Source organism: Pezoporus wallicus, unplaced genomic scaffold (genome assembly GCF_028554395.1).
Source record: "Pezoporus wallicus isolate ANWC-B61680 ecotype Strahan unplaced genomic scaffold, APGP_CSIRO_Pwel_v1 contig_5261, whole genome shotgun sequence".
Taxonomy (NCBI): Eukaryota; Metazoa; Chordata; class Aves; order Psittaciformes; family Psittacidae; genus Pezoporus; species Pezoporus wallicus.
In genome coordinates this window covers 9,571,174-9,597,119 of record NW_026642423.1, presented here as the reverse complement: position 1 = coordinate 9,597,119, position 25,946 = coordinate 9,571,174, and positions in this window count along the sequence as shown.

The window sequence follows — 25,946 nt, the reverse complement described above, 5'->3', positions numbered from 1 at the left end:
ACACACATACAAGCACATCGGATGGAGACAATTAAGAGGTGAGTTTTTTGAAAATAACCAAAATTGAAACTTTAGTTATAGGTTTGATTTTCAGAAAGTGCTGGTAAGATACTTGCAGAAATTCAGGAGTCATAGCATAATTGTCCACAAAGTGAGATTGAAATCATGGAAAAAGATTTTGCAAATCATAACTAAATGAAAAGGTCATGCTGTTCTTACTTTTATGCAGAGTGATTGTTATCTTCAGCGATGTCAGTACACTTGGACTTTTTCTCAAAGCAGAACTTTGCATCTACCAGATCAGTGCCATACTGCACATAACTGTCATTTGATTACAACCGGAAGGAAAGGAAAACATCAATATATACAGCTCCTGAGATACAGATACAATTCCACAATTCACACCAGTGTAATTGTACATTGCAGTTGACTGCTGCTTTATAGGATCTTAGAGAACTTTGCTAGAAAGTCTGTAATAAAGTAATCATTGCTTTAAAACAAAACCTATTCTGGAGAAAAACACCAACTTCTTCTGTTAAGAAAACTTGCAGGACATGCTTATCTTCTATCAGGTATTCCATGTGTTTATCTCCCTGTTTTGTACTTAAACTGTCCATTTCTAATCAAGCAAGCATTCCGTGCTTCTTAGGCATCTGGTGCCTGTTCTTTCCTCTGCAGTGTTTCAGTGTTATTGCCCATGACAGATCTTTTTTTAGACTGCTAAGCAGTGCAGAAAGCTAATCTAGAGCAGCATTGTTCTCTGTTGGTAATTTGGATGAGATCGATATTCATTGACATTGGAAATTCACTGAAAAGGGGACAGTGCTTTAAAAATCCTCTAAAAGACAGACCAGCAGAGAAGTTGGATGAAACACACCATATACATTTTCTACACCCTCTTTGGACAGCCCACATTTTTATTTAATCACTCACATAGTAATTTTTACTTCTGTCCAGTTGGAATGCCTTCTGCTGAAATCTGTAACTATTGCCTCTTCTCATTTTGCTGCAAGCCTCCTTCATCCTGCTTGTTGAATTCTTTGTTCTTCCTAGTGGCCACAATTTCTGCCTAGCCCACTTCCAATATGGGCTCACACCCAACACTTGCCCTCCTTCTCCTGCTGTCAGATTGAGTTTCTGATAAAAATCACACAGTCATAATGACTTTTTTCATCTTTACCTTCACCAGTACTGCATGATAGATTCTTTTTTCATAACACCTCTATGATATGGCTTTTGCTATCCATGTAAACAGGCTAAACATTTAGTAAAGTTGTGATCATGCTGTATCTTTGTAGTGCAACATCTTTTGGTACAAAACCGTATCAAAATAAAATGTCAATGTAACTGAATTTTCTATATTTAATGTTATGTGCACAACTGTAAAGCAGTTTGATTGGTTCCTTTATTAGATTATACTGGGGAAAAAAAAATTAATTTATCCTGAAATACTTTTTTGGGGGGAGTATGGGGCTAGAAAGAAATAGAAACAATTTGAATATGAATTAAAAGTTCTATTCTGAAATATCTGAGTTTCCACTTGAGTTTATGGAGGCTTTACACTTCTTGATTACAATGAAATTTTAAAAACTTAAAATAGCTACTCTGATTCTTTTTTTTTTCTTAATAGAAAACAATTGGAAAGGATGATGCTTTTCCTAAATACTTAAATCTATCTATATTTGTTACAGGTGGAAAGAGTGATTAAAAAAATATCATTTACCTTTATTGATAAATCTTTAAAAAAAATGTTCCACTATGTCTACAGCATTGTCTATTTGTTTTGTAAAAGAAGTAACAGATACAGTGGATGAGGCCCATGGTTACTTTTCAACAAAAAACTAAGCCATTACATATTAATTGTTAAGTAAGTCTTCAGTCTTAACTCAGTAAGTGCAATGTCTTCATGGGAGCTAAGCTGAGATATGCCAAAAGAACTGAGTTCTGACATATTTTGAAATTACAGTTTCACACAGTTTCACAGTATGCTAGAGATTGGAAGGGACCTCGAAAGATCATCTAGTCCAATCCCCCTGCTGGAGCAGGAACACCTAGATAATGTTACACAGGAATGTGTCCAGGTGAGTTTTGAATGTCTCCAGGGAAGGAGACTCCACAACCTCCCCGGGCAGCCTGTTCCAGTGTTCCGTCACCCTCACTGAGAAGTTTCTTCTCAAGTTTAAGTGGAACCTCTTGTGTTCCAGTTTCTACCCATTACCCCTTGTCCTATCATTGTTTGCCACTGAGTAGAGCCTGGCTCCATCCTCGTGACACTCCCCCTTCATATATTTATAGACACTTATAAGGTCACCCCTCAGTCTCCTCTTCTCCAAACTATAGAGACCCAGCTCCCTCAGTCTTTCCTCATAAGGGAGATGCTCCACTCCCTTAATCATCTTTGTTGCCCTGTGCTGGACTCTCTCCAGCAGCTCCCTGTCCTTCTTGAACTGAGGGGCCCAGAACTGGACACAATATTCCAGATGCGGTCTCACCAGGGCAGAGTAGAGGGGAAGGAGGACCTCTCTCGACCTACTAACCACCGCCCTTCTAATACACCCCAGGATGCCATTGGCCTTCTTGGCCACAAGGGCACAGTGTTGGCTCATGGTCATCTTGTCATCCACTAGGATCCCCAGTGCTTAAACTTCGTTTTAAGTGCATGAGCTGGATATTATGAGCTTGAGGAATACTTGATGCGTTAGTTTGTTTTGGCTTTTTTTGTTTGTTTGTTTGTTTTTGTTTGTTTTTTTTTGTTTTGTTTTCTTTTTATTTTTTACTACTTGTCTCTGATACATAATTAAAATGATACCATAGCTACGGTGAGATGACAGTAATAAGCCTTCAGAACAACAGAGACATTACATGATACTAATGCGGTCATAAATCAAACACCAGATACAAAAAATAAATTACTAGAATGTATCTGATCTTTTTTACTAACGGTTTTCCAAGCTGAATTTAATTAAAATAATGAAGGTTTCAACACATGAAAAGAAAAGGAAATAAACATGGTAAAATAGTAAGGCCAAAAGACAATTATTCATGATGATATCTTACCAACCCTCAAGATGAAAAATATGACCACAAAAGGGAACATCCTTGAGAAATTATCCTAGCTTTCAGTTTGACTAGATGGAGGTGTGTTCCAGTTCCTCTTGCTACCTGACAATCTATACAGCTCAGGTTGTGCTACACCTTGGGAACTTTTGGAACATCACTATCCACTTTGTTTTGAGTCTGGTATTCCCTTTCTGATAGGTTAACTATTTCAAAGCATTCTTTCATTATTTTACCTTGAGAAATGTTGCATCAAAGGTTTGGTGGTTTGGGATCTTTTGGTTGGGTTGGTTTGTTTGTTTGGGGGGTTTGTTTGTTTTCAATTGAAATTACACTTTCTACATCATCAACTTGTTGAAAATTTCTTTTTTTTTTTGCACTGAAGTCTTTCATGCTACTACCAGAAAAACAGTATGTCAGTTTCTGGTTGGCTTGACCTCAACTTTATTACTTCTCCGAACTGCGCTTTGAAGTGACCTGATTTTTTTTTTTTTTTTAATGGAGTTTAATATTAAACGATATTTCTTTGCTTGGTACTCTGGTTTTGGAGCACCAAAACAATTTACAACAGGTGAAAACTACATTGTGAGAAAAAAAGCTAAAACCAAAAAAATTTGGCTTGAAGCTGAAAATACAGTTATCTTGAAAGAACTGAAGAATTATTTCTTGTCAGCCTAAAATCCTCGTTAAGATTGGTCAGCAAATTTTGTATTTCTGAATGGCATTTGCTCATTGAGATGTTCTTTAGAAGTACTGACCAACACAAAATATATGAAAACCATTTCTTCTTTTACCTGATTCTTTCTGTTCTACCAAAATTGTGTTTTAAACTTACATTTTCTTATCTTTCTGGAGTCATCCCCAAAAAGTTTACAGCTCATGACCACATTCATTTTATGATGCACCCATTTGTTAAACTCCTTCAAGACTGATTAGCACCTGTTTTACCAATGGGTTTCCCTGACAGTTTTAATATATTTGTTAATTCCTCCAAGGCAACTGCATGTCTGCTTGCACATTACTTTAGACTAAATTGATAATGACTTTAATCTGTTGCTAATTTGATAATGCAGCCATCAAAACTATATTCCAGCTGCTCACACTTTGCTGACTGACCACATCATTTAGCAGGAGAACCCAGGACACTGTGAAAGACTTGCAACTTTACATAGGTAAATGTCACAAAACCTCTTTGTTATCATGGACCAAGTCCGGAGAAGCCCCCTGAAGTTAAGTCAGATTTATACAATTAAAACTGAGAAACCTGAGTCTGCATGTGTAAAAAAATGAATAAAATGTCACAGACAGTTTTCAGACACTCAAGAGCTGTCAGATACTCTATTTAATTAAAACCAAAGTCAGCATACAGGGTAAGCATACCTATTCTTTGTTGTTTTCAAATGCTTTCTTTACACAACAGAACAAATGTGATTTTTCATGCGCTTAGCATTGACAGCAGTTTCTGACCAAGGGATAATTTTTTTTCAAAACCTAATGAATTCAGTAAAGCATCTTAATTTACAGAGTAGCCTCAATTTGTATGAAGACCTCACTTCTTTAGCAAGTGTGGAAAAACAGTATCTTTCATGGGTGTAATTAATGTCACTGTTCTATGCTCTGAAGACAATTTTAGGCACTCTCTCATCTTTGTATTGACCCTGGTGTTATACCTAAAGCTCGTCTAGCTGGGACTTGAGTGGAATATCAAGCAAAAATAAGGCAATTTGCAAAGTATTCCATGTGGTGGAAAATAAAGCATGTTGTATCATTTACAATGAGCAAACACAACTATATGCCCTCTGTGTTGTATCTCTGCCCTATGCAGCACATATGGATGAGCAGTGTTACGAAACTTTTAATGAGTTATCACAAGAGGTTAACCTGCTTGAATGTAACCACAGGTGAACGATAAACCCACTTTTATTTGCATTAGAAAGAACTTAAATTCCCTTAATCTCAAAAACTTTAAGTAGACCAACAGATACTACTAGTCACAGTTTTTTCAGTGACTGCATGCAAAACAACAGCATTTTAAACAAATTTCAAGGTTCCAAATCGTATAAGCTATAAATGCATACACACAACTTTATTTGACTACTAAAGACCTAGGAATGGAAAATATGAATCACAAACCAGATTCCTAGCTGACTCAACATTGGCAGGACTCAACAACAGTGGAATACCTGGTTCCAAATATTTTTATCATTGGCAGAGTAATATATGTATATAGCTCCGACTAATAATGGAGGTTTTAAATTAAACAGAGGTCTGAAGTGCTGACTTAAGATATAGCCCCATTAACTTAACTATAGTGAATTATATTTAAAACATAAGTTACAAGTGACTCACAATTACATGTGTAACTATACATATTGATCATCAGCAGAATGAAAAATACAACTGTATTTGGAAGACCACGAAGCATACATATTGGTAACATCTATAAAGAAATGCCTTTAAGACTGAACAGGGTCTCTGGGGCTGAGCAGCACCCATTTGATTTCAAATCTTCCATCTTATTGAACTAAGTACAACCAGATGGCAAGTCATATCCTGATATTAACAGTTTACTTTTCCTCTCTCCTTCCATTACAAGTTGCTGGCAGTTCTTCCTGATGGGTTTTGAAAGAAGAGTGGATGATTTATAAGCCTAACAAACATAGCTCAAAGTAACAAGATTGTGTTCTTTTGGGGGGAAAAGTTTTTGTAACACTGTTGTTGAAGACTATGGATTCAGAAAGGTAATTCCATTGTCTTTTGTCTGTGGCAATTTTTGGATCCAAGGAGTGAGGCAACTTTTGCACTTCCTCTTTTCTTATACCCTCCCATACCCAGCCTCTGCTGCTGGAGATAGAACTGGGTCTTCCTATCATCAGTCAGCTTTTCTCTTCTCTTGAATGATATGATTTCATTTGAAAATTAATGAAAATTGTTCATTACTAACTGCTTGCAAGTTTATCACTCTCCAGGATTTCAGCATTAGGTAATGAGATCTGCAACAGCTATTCATTTAGAGGACTGGAAGAAATGTATCTGGCTAATCTAAAGGCAGAACTTTTAAGTTTAAACAGAAGGAAAGAGCTGGAGTATGTGACTCACAACTCCCTTCTGGGTCTGTGACATTTCTTCACAAAGCTACTACAAAAATAATGAATTCTTAATAATCTGATGTTCTGACACTTTCTAGTATTGACTTACAAATTGCGAGCTAAGCATTTTATTCTATTTCTCAATTAAAACAATATTTTGTGTGCAAAAACCAAATAACAACCTATGATGATCTGTGACAAAATTATACAGGAAAATGCTCATCAACACCAGCATAATTAGGATTTCACTCCTTGTTTCTAGTTGACCATTACAAGTCCCAAACACCATATCTTACTGAGGTGTATTATCTTTCCTTACTGTAAAATTATGATGCTTCAAGACGGTTTTCACTTTATTATCCTCTTTTCCTCTTCTTTTCTGCCTAAATCTCCTGGTTCATCCTACATGAAACTTCTGAATTCTTTAGTGGTCCTTTATATCTTTCTGACACTTCTTAGTTCACACTTCTCAGACTTTGAGAAATATTGTCTGTTTTGTTTTGTGAAAAGGGAAGTGTAGGAGAAACAGATATATTCAGAACTATCTGCTGCCTTGCCCTTATCAAAAAAGTTAAGAAAGACCTTGGAGACTGCAGGACACTTGCATAACACCTGAAAGAAAAAGGTACATTATTGTTATTATAATTACTAAAATAGAGAAAGTTCAGGTTCTACTAATTACTGAAAGTCAAGAAAAAGTTTTTCACAGTACTGGCTGAGAATCCTTTTGCAGGGGTTAAAACCAGACAAAGAACTAGCACAATATTAGGTTAATGTTGTGCAATTGAGAGCACTTAAAAAATACTTAAGCTAGCACTAACTTGGGTTGTAAGGTACACAGCACTGTATCGACATAGATACACAGCTTCTGCTTCTCCGAATTGGTTAAAGAATACTACTTCAACTTATGGACAAACAAGGATTGAGACATGAAGCAGCTTTTGTCTACTCTGTGATTATAATAGGATAAACACACCCAGATGAAACCAGAGTAAATGTTGTAATTGTTCACTGACTACTATTAACTACTCCAAGTAAAGAGAAATTACTACAGTAATTTGGAATTAGAAAGGAATATTGATCAATAAAGCCTCTTATGCCATATAGGAGAATGCATTGCCTTAATGTTCATTAGTATTTAGAAATGTTTCTATCCAAGAAACCTAAACATGCAGAGTCAAGGCCTGACTGCTGCACTGCGCCTCTTAAAGCTGGATATAGGGAGGTCTGAAATATTCCTAGAAGGACTCTGTTGTAGATTGGAGAAAAAGCCCACAAAATTCTTATGAAAGGGAAGCGAGGGCTGCATCTGGGGCAATTTGGCCAATAGAATCTTTCTAGCCTTTGGAATCTTTAGTGCTATTGCACTGTGCATGGTGGGCTGTTTGAAAACCAGAAGCCATGCTGCCAAGGAACTGCATTTTTGGGTATAAGAGCCATTTCCAGTTCCTCTCCAGACTAAGTTCAGAAGGCTTTTTCCTGGGAGTGCACAGGAAAAATAAATCCAAGAGCCAACACAATATCTCATATGCATTTTTGAAGAGTTCAGAAAAATGCGTCCAGAAAATGTCAGTGGTTTTGTTTTCTCCTGTTTCTTACTGCTGTAAGCTGCTGCATTTCACCTTTCCCTGACTTCATTGGTTGACATTTGGTTACCATATGTTTGTATTGTTATTGCTCTGCCCTTTTATTGTAGACTGTGCATCCTGATAGATAACAGTCTACAGTACATGCACTCATTTATACAAAAAGTATGTTTTAAATAATTGTCAAAAAATGTAAGAGCTGAAACATTTAGAAAATATAACCCAAATACAGCCCTATGACTGAACAAGGAAGGGTTGGTTACATTGTTGCTTTTTATTCTAACTAGATAAATAGAATTAACTTTGTATTTTGATTAAAAGAGAAACAACTGTCATAACAAACCTTAAATTGAGGTAGTTCAGCTGAAGACCCATGAAGTTGTCTGTTGGAACAAGTAGCTGTTGGAACAAGTCCAGAGGAGGGCCACGAGGATGATCAGGGGACTGGAGCACCTCCCGTATGAAGACAGGCTGAGAAAGTTGGGGCTGCTCAGGCTGGAGAAGAGAAGGGTGCGTGGAGACCTCATAGCAGCCTTCCTGTATCTGAAGGGGGCCTGTAAGGATGCTGGGGAGGGACTCTTAATTAGGGACTGTGGTGACAGGACAAGGGGTAACGGGTTAAAACTTGAACAGGAGAAGTTTAGATTGGATATAAGGAGGAAGTTATTTCCTGTGAGGGTGGTGAGGCACTGGAATGGGTTGCCCGAGGAAGCTGTGAATGTTCCATCCCTGGTGGTGTTCAAGCCCAGGCTGGACAAAGCCTTGGGTGACCTGGTTTAGTGTGAGGTGTCCCTGCCCATGGCTGGGGGGCTAGAACTAGATGATCTTAAGGTCCTTTCCAACCCCAACTATTCTATGATTCTATGATTCTATGAAGAATGGGAAAATAAACGTTAATAAACTAGGTTTAATATTTAAGATCTATTGATTGCCAGCATGCATGATAATTCCTACTTAGGTGAATGTTCTCACCAACTTCAATTAAGCTACCTGTGTAAATGTTAGCAATCTGGAACTTTAAAGATAGAGCACAGTGAAAGCACATCTTAAAAACTGTGTGAGGTCATGTTCTTCAACCACAGGAGGCTGAACTAACATTAGTATTTTTGCCATTCAGTATTTCATAACATCTCAATACTTGTTGATATTCCAAAATATGGGTGGCATGACAACAAAGCATATTTCTAGTGTGAGTGCCACTGGAAATCATTTGACTAAAGAATCTCTTCATGAGGCTTAGTGTATGATCAGCAGCAATTATTTATGCAGATGTAGAGATGCTCTGGCAGTCATTCCATACTTAGAGTGTCCATTGATTTCAGCAGAAATTTTATATAATGGATAAGTTTAAAATGAGGTCCACCGAGGAAAAAATGTGTCATTCAAACAATAACAAGTAGATCACTCACTTTTGCTTTGAAAAATTTCATTGTCAGTACATGATTTTCACAGTCAGGTGAGCAACAGGAAAAATCTGTCTTGCAGAGTTACTTGTTTTTAGACCAATATTATGATATAAAGGCTCCCAGCATCAGAAGGGGAAAGTTGGTATGCTGAGTAGCTGAGTGATAGAGGGTAGATGGGAGTGGTGACCTCAGTTACAAACCACTCTGAATACATCGGAGTCTCCCTCACCTCAGGGTCTGTTTAAACTGCAACATTAGTATTGTTTCTGTCTTTGCCCCCATGGCACTATGGTTAACTAAAGACTATGGTTTAATATTTTCAGCGTTTCCAGCGTTCCACATTAATAGCTTTGCAAAGTTTGGGCAATCACTCACAGTGACAGCTCTACCTTGCTGACCTCTAAAGTGAGCATCACCATGGCAACATGCCAGATAAACTGCTTCATAACTTTGCAGAACTTGTCAGGGAAAAAGAGGTGGAATCGAGGATGCTGCAGAGTGCTGAATGGTGTGATCACCCATGCCTTTCTCAGCTGTTTTGCTACAAACATAGAATCATGGAATCATAGAATAGTTGGGGTTGGAAAGAATTTTAAGATCACCTAGTTCCAGCCCCCCTGCCATGGGTAGGGACACCTCACACTAAACCATGCCACACAAGGCTCTGTCCTTGAACACTGCCAGGGATGGAGCATTCACAGCTTCCCTGGGCAACCCATTCCAGTGCCTCACCACCCTTACAGTAAAGAATTTCTCCCTTATATCCAATCTAAACTTCTCCTTTTTAAGTTTGAACCCATTACCCCTTGTCCTATCACTACAGTCCCTAATGAAGAGTCCCTCCCCAGCATCCTTACAGGCCCCCTTCAGATACGGGAAGGCTGCTATGAGGTCTCCACACAGCCTTCTCTTCTCCAGCCTGAACAGCCCCAACTTCCTCAGCCTGTCTTCATACGGGAGGTGCTCCAGTCCCCTGATCATCCTCGTGGCCCTCCTCTGGACTTGTTCCAACAGTTCCATGTCCTTTTTATGTTGAGGACACCAGAACTGCACACAATACTCCAAGTGAGGTCTCAAGAGAGCAGAGTAGAGGGGCAGGATCACCTCCTTCGACCTGCTGGTCACGCTCCTTTTGATGCAGCCCAGGATACATTGGGCTTTCTGGGCTGCGAACGCACACTGAAGCCGGCTCATGTTCATTTTCTCATTGACCAATACTCCCAAGTCCTTCTCTTCAGGGCTGCTCTGAATCTCTTCTCTGCCCAACCTGTAGCTGTGCCTGGGATTGCTCTGACCCAGGTGTAGGACCTTGCACTTGGCATGGTTAAACTTCATGAGGCTGGCATCAGCCCACCTCACAAGTGTGTCAAGGTCCCTCTGGATGGCATTCCTTCCCTCCAGCGTATCAACTGAACCACACAGCTTGGTGTCATCAGCAAACTTGCTGAGGGCGCACTCAATCCCACTGTCCATGTCAGCGACAAAGATGTTAAACAAGACCAGTCCCAACACTGATCCCTGAGGGACACCACTCGTTACTGATCTCCAGCCAGACATTGAGCCATTGACCACAACTCTTTGCATGCGAGCCACAACTATTTGCATGCATGAAAGAGGCTGCTTGTCAGACAGAGCAGGGTGACTCAAGAAACATTTTATGTGGTGTTCCAATGTCCTTCTTTACCAGGTCACTCAGACATTATGAAGAACATGGAGACCAGGCAAATACTTAAGCAAACTTCTGATTTGCTATTGATGAAATTTTCATGTCTCTATCTGGTGTTTTATTCCTTATTACAATACTAGAAATAGTCACATTATTGAAATATACAGCAAACCAAAAGAGTTTTGTGAAGACAATGGTCTCAGAGCTCAAACATGTATTTTACCTGGTTTACAGTTCTTTAGACATACATCACTACCACTTTCTGGTGGCTTACAGCCCAAAACTGTCACATCTGAAAATGTGATGGTTGCAATAAAGTGGACCTTCTTTCCTTGAAAATATAATACTGTATATTTTAACAAAAAGACCATTTTCTTGCTAAAACAATTGATGCAGGCTCATATGGAACTAGGCAGCCAGCTGCAACCATCACATTTTCTCCAGCAGGGTTTTACCTGATTTCACGCAGCATGGTGTTTAAGGTGGTGAAGTTGGATGTGAAAACCTGCATGAGTGGCTCCAACCAATGAAGAATCATTAGGTACATGTCAAAGAAGACATGTTAACAGAGAGCAGAAATCTCTTACATGAGGTCAGCACTACAAAAAGATGTTAGTCTCAAGCTTAACCTTTTGCCTAAACTTTTCAAGAAAGAAGTAATGAAGCTATGGACAAGACAAGTACTTGTAGTACATGAAGACCTCTTTGTCATCACTGACATCAAAAGGTTTGCTTTCTTTAAACAGAATATATTCTCTAATTTCCTCTTTCTATCTAGTCTCTTCCCATAAGCTCCCATGTTCTTAGTCATATACTTTTCTTGTCTTTTCATTTTCACATCTTCCATAATGAACCAGATACATATCACACAGCCTTTGCACTGGCCATTGTCCTGCTAATGAGTTATGTACTTTTTAAAAATAACCTTTTATTTGCTTGGTGCAGTAACTGTGCATCTGGTAGAACAATAGTGAAACCACTGTTCAAGTATAGTCAAATACTTGCACAATATTTGACTATTGTGCAAGCCAAATAAAGACTGAAATCAAGCCCAGCTTTTCAGATAGAAAATAAATAAATAAATAAATAAATAAATAAACAGAGCTTGTTCTATAGCTGTGCACTCTTTTCTTTTTCTTTTTTTTTAAAGAAATACATGGCAGACAGCATACATCCATATCCTGTTTTGACATGCAGTCAGGATGCACGTATGACAGCAAGGTCTGCAGAGCACATGTCCTGCACTGTGGACACAAGTGATCTGAGATTCTGGCTTGTGTTTTAAACCTTGAAGTATTTTTATTTTCCTTGTACATTTCTCCAATGTCTACAAATTGTATGAAGTGTATGTATGATTATAAAGAATATATCACAATACAGCAAGTGACTGAAGAATAAGGGAAAATTTTTACATATTTGCAGATAAAGAGATAAAGAGGAGGTTTAGTGAAGATATTCTCCAATACATACACATCTATGATCAGACTAGTAACTATTTGATTAATAAAGACAACTTAGCAAAAGCTGGGGGCTTTTTAATAAGAAAAAAAAACCCAAACAAACAGATGCAACCCCACAGTTTCAGGGCAATAAAATTGTCAATTGATTTGTTTTAAACTTGATGAATAAGATTTTTGGGAAGAGAAAGAAAAAGGATGAACCATGGAGAAAGAGGAGGGGAATAAATAGAAAATTTTAAGTATTTGCAAAATTAGTGCTACAATATTTTCCGCAAATACCATTTTAATAAAAAAAAATACCAGCATTTTAAACACGATGTTAAAATGAAGAAAGAAAGAAAGGAGGAAAGAAATACCAAGCAATGAGAGGAAAAAACTGTGACTGACATGAAATGGATTTCTCCGATCTTCTTTCCCACATTATCCAGAAAATTGTAAAGTAAGAAATTGTAGCTGATAAAACCAAAGCAGTTGCGAATCTATTTTCAGAAAATGGAGGCAGACTTATAACGTACTGCTCTTGTCTTTCAAACATAAATAAGTAATAACTGTTGCAGGGGGACTTGCCTGTTCATACCTTTCTCTCACAGTCATTGGCCCCTCCGGAGAAGGACCGTGCTGTACTTCGAAATGAAGTTCTACTCTCCCTGCTGAATTCCTGCCAACAAAAGCTGAACTGTAAGCATGACTCCTGCACTCCAATTACTTAATAAACTGGCAGCTGCTGTCCTGGGAGCATAATAACTTGCCTTAAATATTGCATCTTATAGGAGAAAAAAAAAAATATTAGCACCAACACTCAGGAGAAGAAGGGAACCAAGCAGTGGTTCCGGCAGCAGAAACCTGCCTCAACTTATATCTGCTGGACATCTGGTCTAGAAGCAGTGCTTGTTCTAAGGTGCTTTTGTCATAACAAAGTGCAACAAAATCAAATGCCTTAATTAAAAGGGAGGATGCACAGCAAATGATCCTACCTATTGAAGAGTTTGCTGCAAAATGAAAAGCAAAGCCTTCTCTTGTGATTAATAGTTAGTGTGTAGCGGGTTTCCTTTCTGTGTGTTTAAGAAAACAGCGATACATGGTAGTTGTTTGCTCACAAATGTTACTAACTGGTGCATTTCCCTCTGCTCTTATGGCAGGAAAGATGGGCTGTTGTTCATTATTTCTGTGTCCCTTTTGATGCCCCCGCACAAAAAAAGCCGCACAATCCCAAACAAAGCAAACAAAAAAAACCAAACAAAACCAAACCCAAAAACCAAAAACAAAACAAACCAAAACAAACAAAAAACAACAAACAAAAAAACCCACATCAAACCACATTACCACAAAGCACCAGTAATACCTGCTTTGCTAAATGGACTTCAAGAAAGGATATATAAAAATTCCTCTTATTCTCGGTCTGGATTGAGCTGTTGGAGACAACTCCGTCTAAAAGGGATCACTCCAGAATTAGCTGAAAGAAATTAATTCTTTCTTTGTTGTCACTAAAAGAATACAGAAGCCAAGCAGAAATGTAGCAGTCAGGCTTATTTCCTACTACACTCCTGTCTTGCCAAACAAGGAAAGGACTGGGACAATTTTGCCTAGAACAGTCAGTGGTGCATTTGAAATTCTCATTTAGAGAGATTTCAGGCTGTAAGTCCATTATGCTTCTGCGAGACTCATACTCTTAAATTAGCAAGGATTAAAAAAGAAAGCAGCTTGTTACCATATTGCATTTTAAACTCTTAAGCACTATGTTTTTTCTTTCTGGATCTCTGCAAGTGAATCATTTTCCTTTCTTTTACTGAATTCTGCAGTTCACAATAACAGACTAAAAGTTTTCACTATCTTGAACTAATGAGCTATAAATAATTTAAAACATGAAAATTCAGTCCAGAGAAAAGGAAAAATCAATTGTAACTCACTGAGTTTCCAAAGTAGATTTTTCTGCATGATGTTCTTTGGCTCTGTTTTTCACAAAACATGCTCATTCACAAGAATTAAACACAATTTAAAAAAAGGAGATAATTTTACTAAGAGTCTGGACACTAATCCTAAGCTCTTCAACTAGTTGGACTGAGGACTTTCAAACCACGCCTGCAGCCCAACACAAATCTAAGAAAGCAACTATACTTTCAGTTTTAATTGATCTTTCCCACAAATGTAATTATGTAAACACTATTACCTTCCTCAAGGCTTAATGTAATATCTAAACATCTAGTTTATATACATGATGTTTTCTTCAGCATAACAGTCATTCATGAAGAAATTGTATCAAATAAAACAGGCACTCTAAAGAAGTAAACCTTCAGGGGCTGGTACTTAATGGACCATGTAAAAGAGGAGTTATACCCAAAATGATAGGGGAAATTCTGTTTAATTTATGAGTCATTTAGTTAATAAACACAAAGATGTATATATCTCACAGACATATGAAAGTAAATAAGGTCATCTCAAGAGCACATATTCCTTAGTTTTCATTGGCAATTATAAGTTTAAGCTTCAATTAAATTAAAACCAAAGATTCTTTTCTAATCATGGAGAAAATGCAGACTGTAAAAACTGAATACAAGCTATGAATTTAGCCCTACGCAAGTATGTCATGTCTAAAACAATCACATAGAATACAGGAAGCGAATGGTAGTGTAACCATAGCAGATACTGCAGTGATCAGATTCCTTTCTGTTTTAAATAAACTTTTCCAGAGTGGAACACAAGCAATAAGAAGCTGGCTTTGCTCTAAAAACCTGCTGGTTATAAAGACAAGACATCTCCAGCACGAAATGATGCAACACTCATCATTATTGCTTCTGAGGTCAATGAGAGATTGAAGCAGGCTTTACAAAGAGAAGCTGCTGTTTTACAAAACAATGATAACCACACATTCATAACGAGGTGTATTCTAACTCTAAATTTCCTGACTGGAAGGTTAGAAATAAAGAAGAAATCATCTTTTAGGAAGTTTTCACTACTCCATCCTTTCACATTATTCATTCTGCATAAAATAGCCTTTCAACATAATCTCCTCGACATACAAGTAGCAACATTTTATGATCACTGATGTCAACTTGCTGTAATATCACACCTAGTGTCATCTCTGAACTCAGAAAATTATTTTCCCAGAGCTTACTCTTCCACACCAAGCTGAACTCAGCTCTGAAATGAGATGCTTGTAGAAGACCTGTGCTCCTAGAGTGGGAGAAGTCTAATCACAGAATCACAGAATTGAAAAATGTTTATGGATAGAAAGGACCTTAAGTTCATCTAGTTCCAAACCCCCTGCACGGACAGTGGTGCCTCACCTTAGACCATGTTGCCCAAGGCTCTGTCTAACCTGGCCTTGAACACCACCAGGGATGAAACATTTGCCACTTCTCTGGGCAGCCTGTTCCTGTGCCTTATGGCCTTCACAGTAAAGAACTTCTTCCTTATATCTAATCTGACCTTCCCCTGTTTAAAGTTTAAACCAATTACCCTAGTCCTATCACTACAGTCCCTAATGAAGAGTCCCTCCACAGCATCCTTACAGGCCCCCTTCAGATACTGGAAGGCTGCTATGAGGTCTCCACACAACCTTCTCTTCTCCAGCCTGAACAGCCCCAACTTTCTCAGCCTGTCTTCCTACAGGAGGGGCTCCAGTCCCCTGATCATCCTCGTGGCCCGCCTCTGAACCTGTTCCAGCAGTTCCATGTCCTTTTTATGTTGAGGACACCAGAACTGCACACAATACACCAAGTGAGGTCTTGCAAGAGCAGAGTAGAGGGGCAGGATCACCTCCTTGGACCTGCTGGTCACACTTCTTTTGATACAGCCCAGTACATGGTTAATTTCTGGGCTGCAAGCACACACTGAAGCTGGCTCATGTTCATTTTCTCATCGACCAACACCCCCAAGTCCTTCTCCTCATGGCTGCTCTGAATCTCTTCTTTGCCCAAACTGTAGCTGTGCCTTGGATTACACCCGATCTTTGCACTTCACATTGTTGAACTTCATGATGTTAGCATTGGCCCACCTCTCAAGCATGTCAAGGTCCCTCTGGATGACATTCCTTCCCTCCAGCGTATGAACCAGACCACACAGCTTAGTGTCATCAGTAAACATGTTGAGGGTGTACTCATGGACACTGTCCATGTCACCGATAAAGATGTTGAACAGGATCAGTCCCAAGACCAATCCCTGAGAGACACCAGTTGTTACCAGTCTCCCATTGGACATTGAGTCGTTAATGACAACTCTGCATTCAGCCATGCAGCCATCTCGCTATTCACTGAGTGGTCCATCTATCAAATTGATGTTGCTCCAATTTAGAGACAAGGATGTTGTGTGGGACAGTGTCGAATGCTTTGCACAAGTCCAGGTAGATGATGTCAGCTGCTCTACCCCTGTCCATCAGTTCTGTAGCCCGATCATAGAAGGCCACCAAATTGGCAGGATTTCCTCTTAGTGAAGCCATGCTGGCTGTCACCAAGTGCCTTGCTGTTTTTCATGTGCCTTAGCATGCCTTCCAGGAGAATCTGCTCCAAGATTTTGCCAGGCACAGAGGTGAGACTGACTGCTCTGTAATTCTCAGAATGTAGGAAAACCTCAGCAAATACAAGCAACAAAGTAGGTGCAAGATAGCAATATGGTGCAAAAATTTCAATTTTATACTCATAAGGGTACTGAAGAGGATGCTGTTTCAATCAGTTTTGAAGTAGCCCCTATCTTTTGAACAAAACCACCAGGATGCAAAAACATTTCCATCCCTTTCAATAACCTGATCGCCCCTGGTCTTCCTCTGTGGCTGTTGTACTGCTCCAATCCATTATACCAGATTCATTCTACCTTTGTATAATCTGGAATTTCAGCAGCGTCAAACAGTTAATAGCGCCCGCAAGGTGCTTGTATGGATTTATTTACTGAGACGTATTTTTCTGTTTCAGCATCAGATCCAGATCATTTAACCAACCAAAAATGCAACAGCTACCAGATGCTATGTTGCACTAGTGACTAATTATCAAAGAATATGACAGACAAGTAATTTCTGAGGGTATCAGGAAAGAATTAGTGAGTGGGATAATCAAGGAGTGAGCTTAATACTCATGACATTCAGAAGAAATAACTGTCTTGCTTTTGAGGGGTATGTTATAATTTGCTCCCAGACAGAACATCAAATGACAGTATTGCTGGGGCTGGAAGACACCCCTGGATATTGTCTAGTCCAAGCTGCAGTAGGTTGCTCAGGACTGTGGCCAGTTAGAAAGATGGAGACTCTACAGCCTCCATGGGCAACCTGTGCCGGTGCTTAATCACCCTCATGGTAGAGTTTTTCCTTATGTTTACATGGAATTTTCTGTATTTCAGTCTGTGCCTGTTGCCTCTTGTTCTGGCAACTGGGCAACACTGAGAAGAGTCTGACCCCTCTTCTTTACTCCTTCCATCGTGAACCATCCTTTCATCAGGTTGAATAGTTCAGCTCTTTCAGTCTTTCCGTGTATGTTAGACGCTCCAAGCCCTCATTGATAATCACTTGCTCCAGTGTGTCCATGTCTTTCTTACTAGGGAGTCCAGAACTGGGCACAGCATTTCAAGCATGTCTCACCAGTGCTGAGCAGAGGGGACAGATCATCTCTTACGACCTTCTGGCAGTGTTCTGCCTAATGCAGCATTAGTCATTTTTGCTGCAAAGGTGCTTTGATGGTTCAGGGTCCACTTGGTGTCCACCAGGATCCCCAGGTTCTTCTCTAAAAAGCTGCTTTCCAGCCTATCACATCCTAGCCTGTGTTGATCCACAGGGTTATTCCTCCCCAGGTGAAAAGCAAGATGTTTTTTTTACCTTTAGTGTACTATCTCACTATTATAACAAGTGAGGAGATGACCCCAACACTTTTCACTCTGTAGGGCTTTGCTAAAACTTCAAGATCTGAAAAGGAGCACTGTTTTTAGCAGAGTTGTAAAAGGAAGCTACCAGTTGTTTTGCATCCTGCACTTTTAGAAGAAAACTAAGAAAGTGGCCAAAAAGAAACGATTCCTTGTCTGTGTTTAATTTACTGTTATGAAAGGGAATTATTTGTAGCTTTTTGCATGCTCTAAACTAAATTAACTTTTGAAGTTTATACTATGTAGGCTATGTGAATATAGTTTAGAGATTTAAGAAATGAGTAAACAAGATGCAATAAAAAATCAGTGTTTGCTACAGCTATGACCTGAACAGAGATGGTTAGCATTCACTGTCCCAGAAAATCACCTATACAATCGTTTCCGTGACATTCACCAACATATCACTAGTGTAACAACTCATTCTCATTGTCCACAACCAGAAGATTTTTAAGTGTTGGGACAGTTAAGTCCTGGACCCTGCAATTCAATGAACTACTGCTATATTCCCAGCTGTACGCATTCTTGTGAGTTTCCTGATTATTTACTCACGTTTAACAGTGAAACACAAAAAGTTCTTGGTACAGCTGGAGGACAGCCTCCCCTCCATGGCAACACTGACCAATATTTGGACCTCACTTCCAAGGAAGACAGCAGCTATAAGAAATTTCTGCATCAGTAGAACCTGCCACCATCTTTGTTTCATAGTTTTATCTTATATATTAAAACATCTACTTTGCCTAGCAAGGAATACCCTATCTCATTCTTCTGCCATGATTCTTCAGTCGATGAAATAAATGGTGGTAGATCCACAGGACAGTATGATTCAGAAAGTATTTTTTGGAGCTGGTTATGACTTTCAGAGCAACAATTTCAAGCTGTATTCAGACTCAGACAAGCTCTACCAAATCAGTTATGGAGAGATTGTGCCTGTAAGTTAGCATAAGAACCGTGAAGATGAGAGGTTTTGTCCTGTTTGTTTGCTTGTTTGTTGTGTTTTTTTTTAACATAACCTTGAGTTGCGACATGATGTCAAAACATTGAGTACTGTTTTCCTGCTCCAACACAGCAAGACAATTCACCTTTCTCCCCATTTTAACTCCTAAAAAATTCCCCGTTAATTTGCCAAGCCTCTCCATTCTGGATACCAGAATTCCAGTTCTCTTTTTTTGATGTTTACCTCGCTCACTCTCAGACCTTAAACATGCGCATCTAAATTTTAAACATGTTCTTAAGCTCTATTCTTAGTAAGGAATTCATATTGAAATGTCCCTGTTAAACAAAGTAAGTAAAAGTAAATTCAGTGAAAAAATCTTGGCAATTAGCAGACAATATTTAGCAGCTTTGTAAGAAGTATCTTGGTATAGCTGAGTAACCATCTCCTGGGCTTTTCAGCTGCCATTAATCTGAATTCCTCCCAGGAGATTCTCATAAATATCACGAGACTCCTTCTTAATAATGAAGATTAGATGGGACACTGGTTTTAAGACCATACTTACTGTAACTGTATCAGACACTAAGATATATAGGAGTATAACACACCCACACACCAACTATTATTAGGTCATTGAACCTGGCATTAATCCTGTGCTGTTGATCTCATTCTAATAAGATTATTTCAGATCAATTAATTTATTGCAGAACACAAAATTTAGCCTGAAAAATATTCTAACAGGTCTAAAAAAGAATAAGTCTTTTCACGATTTGGAAAAGAAAAGTTATTTGTACTTAATATATTGTGTTATACAATCTGGAGATGAACCTAGATGCCCTTCCATACTATAAAGGTATTGCAGCATTATGCCACAGTCTCTCTGCTTTATAAACTTGTACAATGCCAATCTCAAAGATCTCTGTGTCATACACTGCTGTTACTGTCCAAAGCATGCAGCTGCTAAGTGAAATGGAGGAGCCAGAGAAGATGATAAGGACTTAGTCTTTTTCTATAATCTCATTTTTGTATAACCCAGGTTGTAGTTCAAGCATAGTTTAAAATAAAATTCAGCTTTTCCTACTTTGCCTCATGATGGTTCCAGCAGTGATATTACAGAATGATTCTGATTATTTCACAAATGCATAGGAGCTAATTTCAAAGTTGATCCTTCAGGCCTAATGTCCCAGGAGTTCTTTCTGGGTGAGTAATTTATCCTCTACAATGCTTCCTTTTTATTGGCTGACAAAGATCCTAGTCTTGCTTACATAGCCAGTAATTTATAGCAGCTAGAATACCTCACCAGAAGCTTTTCTCACCTTTATTCCCCACAATGGAGATTCACTCACTGATGGGTTACTATATAAACACTGAACTGATGGCAACACAGAAATGTTTGCTTTACTTTTATCCTCTACCTCAGCTGCTACAGCATCATAGGCACTTCCCTCTTCACCAGTGCTTAATATTTTTACAATGTTCTCCATGCCCACATAGGTGCAGAAATGTTATTTAAATCATGTTGCTACTTACGCAAGACAGAAGTGCACTTGAGAGATAGCCAGAAATTTTCAGATGCCATTTTCCAGGGATATTCAGATCTTTTAAAAATGAAAACTACTACTAAATTTCTAAGAAAACTGTATCTAAATCCAAAAATCCCTGAAATTCCTACTTCAACTTCACCTTCTAAAAAAGCCCAATTTTATTGTTGTTTGAAATATTTTTTGTTTGAAAGATTCAAATACATTTTGTGTCCTTTGGTCTCAAAAAAAAAAAAAAAAAGGAAATGAAAAATAAAAGGTACAAAATAAAAATCTACTTCACAACTGTTAAAAGTAGTTTGATTTTCCCAGGTCTGAAAATTTTCTATACCTGTACAGCAAGGAAATTTAAAAAAAAATAAAAATAAAAAGTATTTTAACTTTGATTTGGTTTGGAAATAATTTTACACTATCAAAAATCCCTGTCATAAGAAAAACATTTCCCATAAAATAATCATTATAAAATAATATTATTTCACTCTGCAGTTAGGGAAGAGACATTAAATTAATGATTTTACAGTGTCACACACAAATCTAGTAACGTACACTCCATAAAGCTCTAGGTTAAGGACTATTCAAGGTTTAAGACTTTAAATCTAGACTACAACATCTGACTAATTTGGCAGGACTCTGAATTAAAACCACATGTGAATGCAAAGATCACAGCTTTGTTTTTCCAAATAAAGATTTAAAACTGGAGGGCTTTTACCTCCCTTGCTTTCAAGAAAGGAAACTGTGCCTTGGACTTTCCTCTGTGCTAAGTTATTTGAATAAAGAGAAGGAGAGAAAAGAAAGATAACAGGCTGTCGTACTTAAAATGCACACAGCACAAACACCATTACTGCAGAACAGAGAACACAGAGCAGCTTGGGAAATCACACAGAAGACTTCTGTCGAATATCTCCATTCACAACTGCTTTAGGGAGATTAATCAGGTATTATGGAATATACCAAAATAAGTCAATTTCACAGTTGTACAAAAATTGAGACAGTGATAAATGTAGTTTAAATAGTGGATTAAATCTACTTGCTCAATGAGAATACTGCACTGAATAATGTCAAAGCTGATATTTTCCCCGATAAATCTTGAATTTCCATTTTTGCATACCTCTAGAATGACTAAGGTTCCTGTATTTTGTTATTCTCTGCCATTTTAAATCATGTACACTTCACTACAGAACTGAGTTATACAGTATATTATAAATACTAAACATATAAAATAATGTGCATATTATGGTAAATGACCACCCATTAAACTCACTTAAAGTGAAAAAGAGTTTATATGTTTTATATGTTTTGGTTTAACTATACTAAAAATTCTTTTTCTGTAACTACCCACTGGGGTAATTTATAAAGTAAAAGGAACTCCTACCAGATCAGATTGAGATGAATGATATTTATGACACTATTCGTACACAACATATTATTTGCAATATAAAAATAATCAAAATAATGCTGCTATAAAAGGGATAATATGCAGCTAAAGTGTTGGGATCTCAGGAAGACTAAGGCAAGACTGCATATACGCTTTAAAAAGGAGCAAGTATATTAAGATGATGTCAAGAGGTGCTGTTTACCATACCAGTCAGAGCTCCCTGTTGAAGGTGGGGACATATAAGGATGAAAACAATGATCATAGGGCAAATTCTGCCATGCAGCTCCCCATTAGGACCCACTGATGGCACAAGGCATCCCACTGACACTGTTGATTTACCCACTAAATCACACCTGGTATGTACAAATACTGAACCCATTGATTTAAATGTTAAGAGGAAAAGAGTAAATTCTCAGATCAAAACTGATTTTAGTACTTAAATAATTTCAGGTGATTAAAACCTTAGTTAAAACTGGGATGCTAAATTATTCCTTTTTATGAAGTCTCATACAAAATAAAATATTGAGGATTACCCAAGATGAAGAATAGATCCAAATGATTAAAATGTCTAAATGGACACACAGATTTTAAGTTTTAAAGCAGATACTCAAAATTAATGAATACTGTTAGAATTAGCAGCCTCCATTTCCCCTCAAAGACTGTATCAATTTCATGTCAACTTGCAGCTGCCTTGAGAAGAAGAAGGCATTGATATGTGAAAAACACATGGGTACTTTGATGAAGCACAGCACTGAAAAAGCCAAGAGGATATAAAAAAGTCTGATTTTACAAAAAGAAGATCAGTAAGTAAGCTATGGTGATATGCATTGAATAATGAGAATAAAAGAAAACACTGAATACCTACTCATTTAGTGAGACACATTCATCCAGAGCACTGAATGAGGTAGGAGCCCCATGGAGAAAACAGTATGCGATCAGGTAATTAAAGACTGTATCATAATGCATGCACACAAGGGAGCCAAATTAAACTTGCACAGAGCTATCTATCAGTGTAGCGTTTTCTAACTTTTCCACATTTGACTTTAGAACCTTAACACTCTTTTAAAACAGCAATTTTTGTTTCGGTTCTTTTCTACAGTCGTTGGTATACATTAACCATTAAAATCTGATTTTGCTCTTAATGATCTGGCATTCATCTAGCTTAGCTATAGTTTTACAAACACTGTGGAAATGTAGTTAGGTAACACAATCAACTATAGACTTTGTAAAAAGAAATTAAAGGCCCCATCTTAAAACTGTGGAAACATGCATTAAAGGACTGACTCACATAAAACCATATACATGCATGTGCAAAAATGAGATATCCACTTTTCCAACTAATTCTTAGTAGCTTGATTTTCTAAGGGAATACAATTTCTGTGATTATGATATCTAGTCATCTACCTGTTTCTTTCTTTGCAGATCCTTCTCCTCCTAAATAATCCTGAGTCAATTTGGTAATTACAGTGTTTATATGGAAAAAAAAATAAGGGGACAAAGTGAATAAATGTTTACAGATTTAATGGAAACTGATGGTTGAGTACAGATAAGACTCTAAATTAATGACCTGGATAAATTTCAAGGCAAACAGTACTTGGCCATTATGTACTCTGATTTTCAGCATAAATATGGGGATCTATGTTTTCATATGTGAACAGAAATGCAACAATAAGTAAAAAGAATAAATAAATAAGAATTTTTGTTAATAAGTCTTCTATGACCCTCACTGTTATCTCACTTTTTCATGGATTCACTCAAAACCTGAAAGAAACAGATAACTGGGCATGTACTGCCCACAGAGTCATCCTCACCAAGTCCACAGGGCATGCAAAAGATGCTGCTATGAAAAACAACCTTTGTAACTATGCTTGTCCATTGCTTATGTATTTGCAACAAGGATCTGCACACACAAGTTATGCTGGTATGAAGAGCTTGGAGGATTACATTTGTGACTATCAAGCCACAGAAAAGTCTTTAGTCTTTCTTTATTCTGAGATCATAACTACAGTCCACAGACTGGAAAACCTGGATGCAGAGTCTGAGAAGCAGATTTCCTGCACATTTACTACTTTATTTGTAACCCCTCCCTAATTTTCTACACAGACATAAGGTAGTTTTTCATATTTATTGCCTGGGCTTACTTATAACCTGTGAGCTAGTAAGTAGATTCACATCTTCAAGACTCACCTCCTAAATCTGAAATAGTTTCACACTCAAAAAAGTTTTTTAGTATCTTGTGCAAAGGAATTTTGCACATTAGAAACTGCTTGGGAATGTGCTGTGCATGCAGGTAGAAGTTATGATTACAAGTTACAGAAGTAGTTAAGCTAATCTAAATTCATTGACTCATTTTTAAGGATTTTATTTTTATCAAATCTAACATATTTCCTTCCTAAATGAGACTTACACAACTGCATTATGTGGTGCATTTCCGAATGACTTTCACCTGACAGGGCTTGAAGTCTTAAAGATATTATGCCCTGAACAAGTTTTATGCAAAGTGAAGGTGAACTGACAAGAGAGGTTCAGATTAGCACTGTATCTGAGATAAAACCATGCCATAGTGTTGGTGAGTGCAGGTTCAGAGAGCTTGTGCATCCCAGCCAGCCAATGAGTGGAGCTGCCTTTCTGCAAGTGGTGGTTTAGAGGGATAGATTAGTAAGGGTTACAGATATCTATATCTATAGATAAAGAGCATGGTGGGAGTTCACAATGGACCTGGGGACAGTACCGAAGAAGAGAAAAAGTTAGAATAGGTTATAGCAGCTATAAAGGGCTCTTATGGGATGCTCATAATAAGAGTTCATGGAAAAAAAGTTGATTCCCAGCAGTGATGAAAAACAAGATGAGAGATAGGGAACAGATATTAGGAATAAATATTCAGTCTCAGTATAGCAAAACCTAGCTTTGAACTGATCAAGGCTTGGTAATGTATCCATTACTCTTTCATGCAGATCTTACTAAATTAGACAAAAGGGAGAAAACAAGACAGTAAAATTCACGGATGACTTCTGCTTACCTCCCTTCATCCAATGACTTGGGATCAAGACCTGTGGAAGAAAAAGGTTCAATTTATTCAGACTTTTTCTTTCCCTACTGAATTTCAGGATTGAAGTTCAGTATTATCTTTGACAGATAATATGAGGATGGCAACTATTTGAAAGGACAAATGACATAAAAAAGTCAGTGTAGCGCAGCAGCCTGAACTGCTTTTGCAAATTCATAAGCCGTTGTCTTCTAGCACTACATGTACAAGATTGTATAGTTTGCCAGTACAAATCAATGAAATTTTTTCTTTGAAAAACCAGTATCATAAGTTTAATCTTCAGACACTCTTATTTAGTGGGCTTGTTTGCAGAGAATGACAGGCATCAGAGTAGGAATGTATCTTTTATCATTAAAAAATATAAGGAAGATATTAATAACTATCTAGGAATCTACCCCTCAGATGAGCTCTGGTGCAGTGAAATTTGCAGACTATAAGAAGCAGTGTTTTGTTGTGTTGGTTTTTTTGGTGGTTTTTTTTTTTTTTTTCTGTTGAGGTAGTTCTGTTTTACTTATTAAAAGGTAACTATCTCCTGTAGTGTAAAGAGAACATACTGTGATTCAGAATCATAGGCATAAGGAATCAGAAACAGATTCCTACCTGGTAAGTTACAGTTTGAAAAAGATGATAGTCAGGCTTTTTTTTGGTCTGTGTATTTGTTTTATAAGTAGAATTAGCTAAAGAGGTAAAACAAGGTACTTAATTAAAATGTCTGTATAGGAAAAAAAAGCTTCCTAGAACAAAATCTTGTGCTACTTGATCAAGCTAGAATTTTAACGTTGCAGTAAATTATAAAAGTATACAGATTATTCAAGAATTTGCAGTTTGCTAGTTACTAGAACCTCTTAAAAGATAGAATAATCCTTGTGAATGACTTTGGGAATGTTCTCTGACAAGCAAAGATAGAGCAAACATTATAAGAGTCACACCATCTCCATCTTAAATATG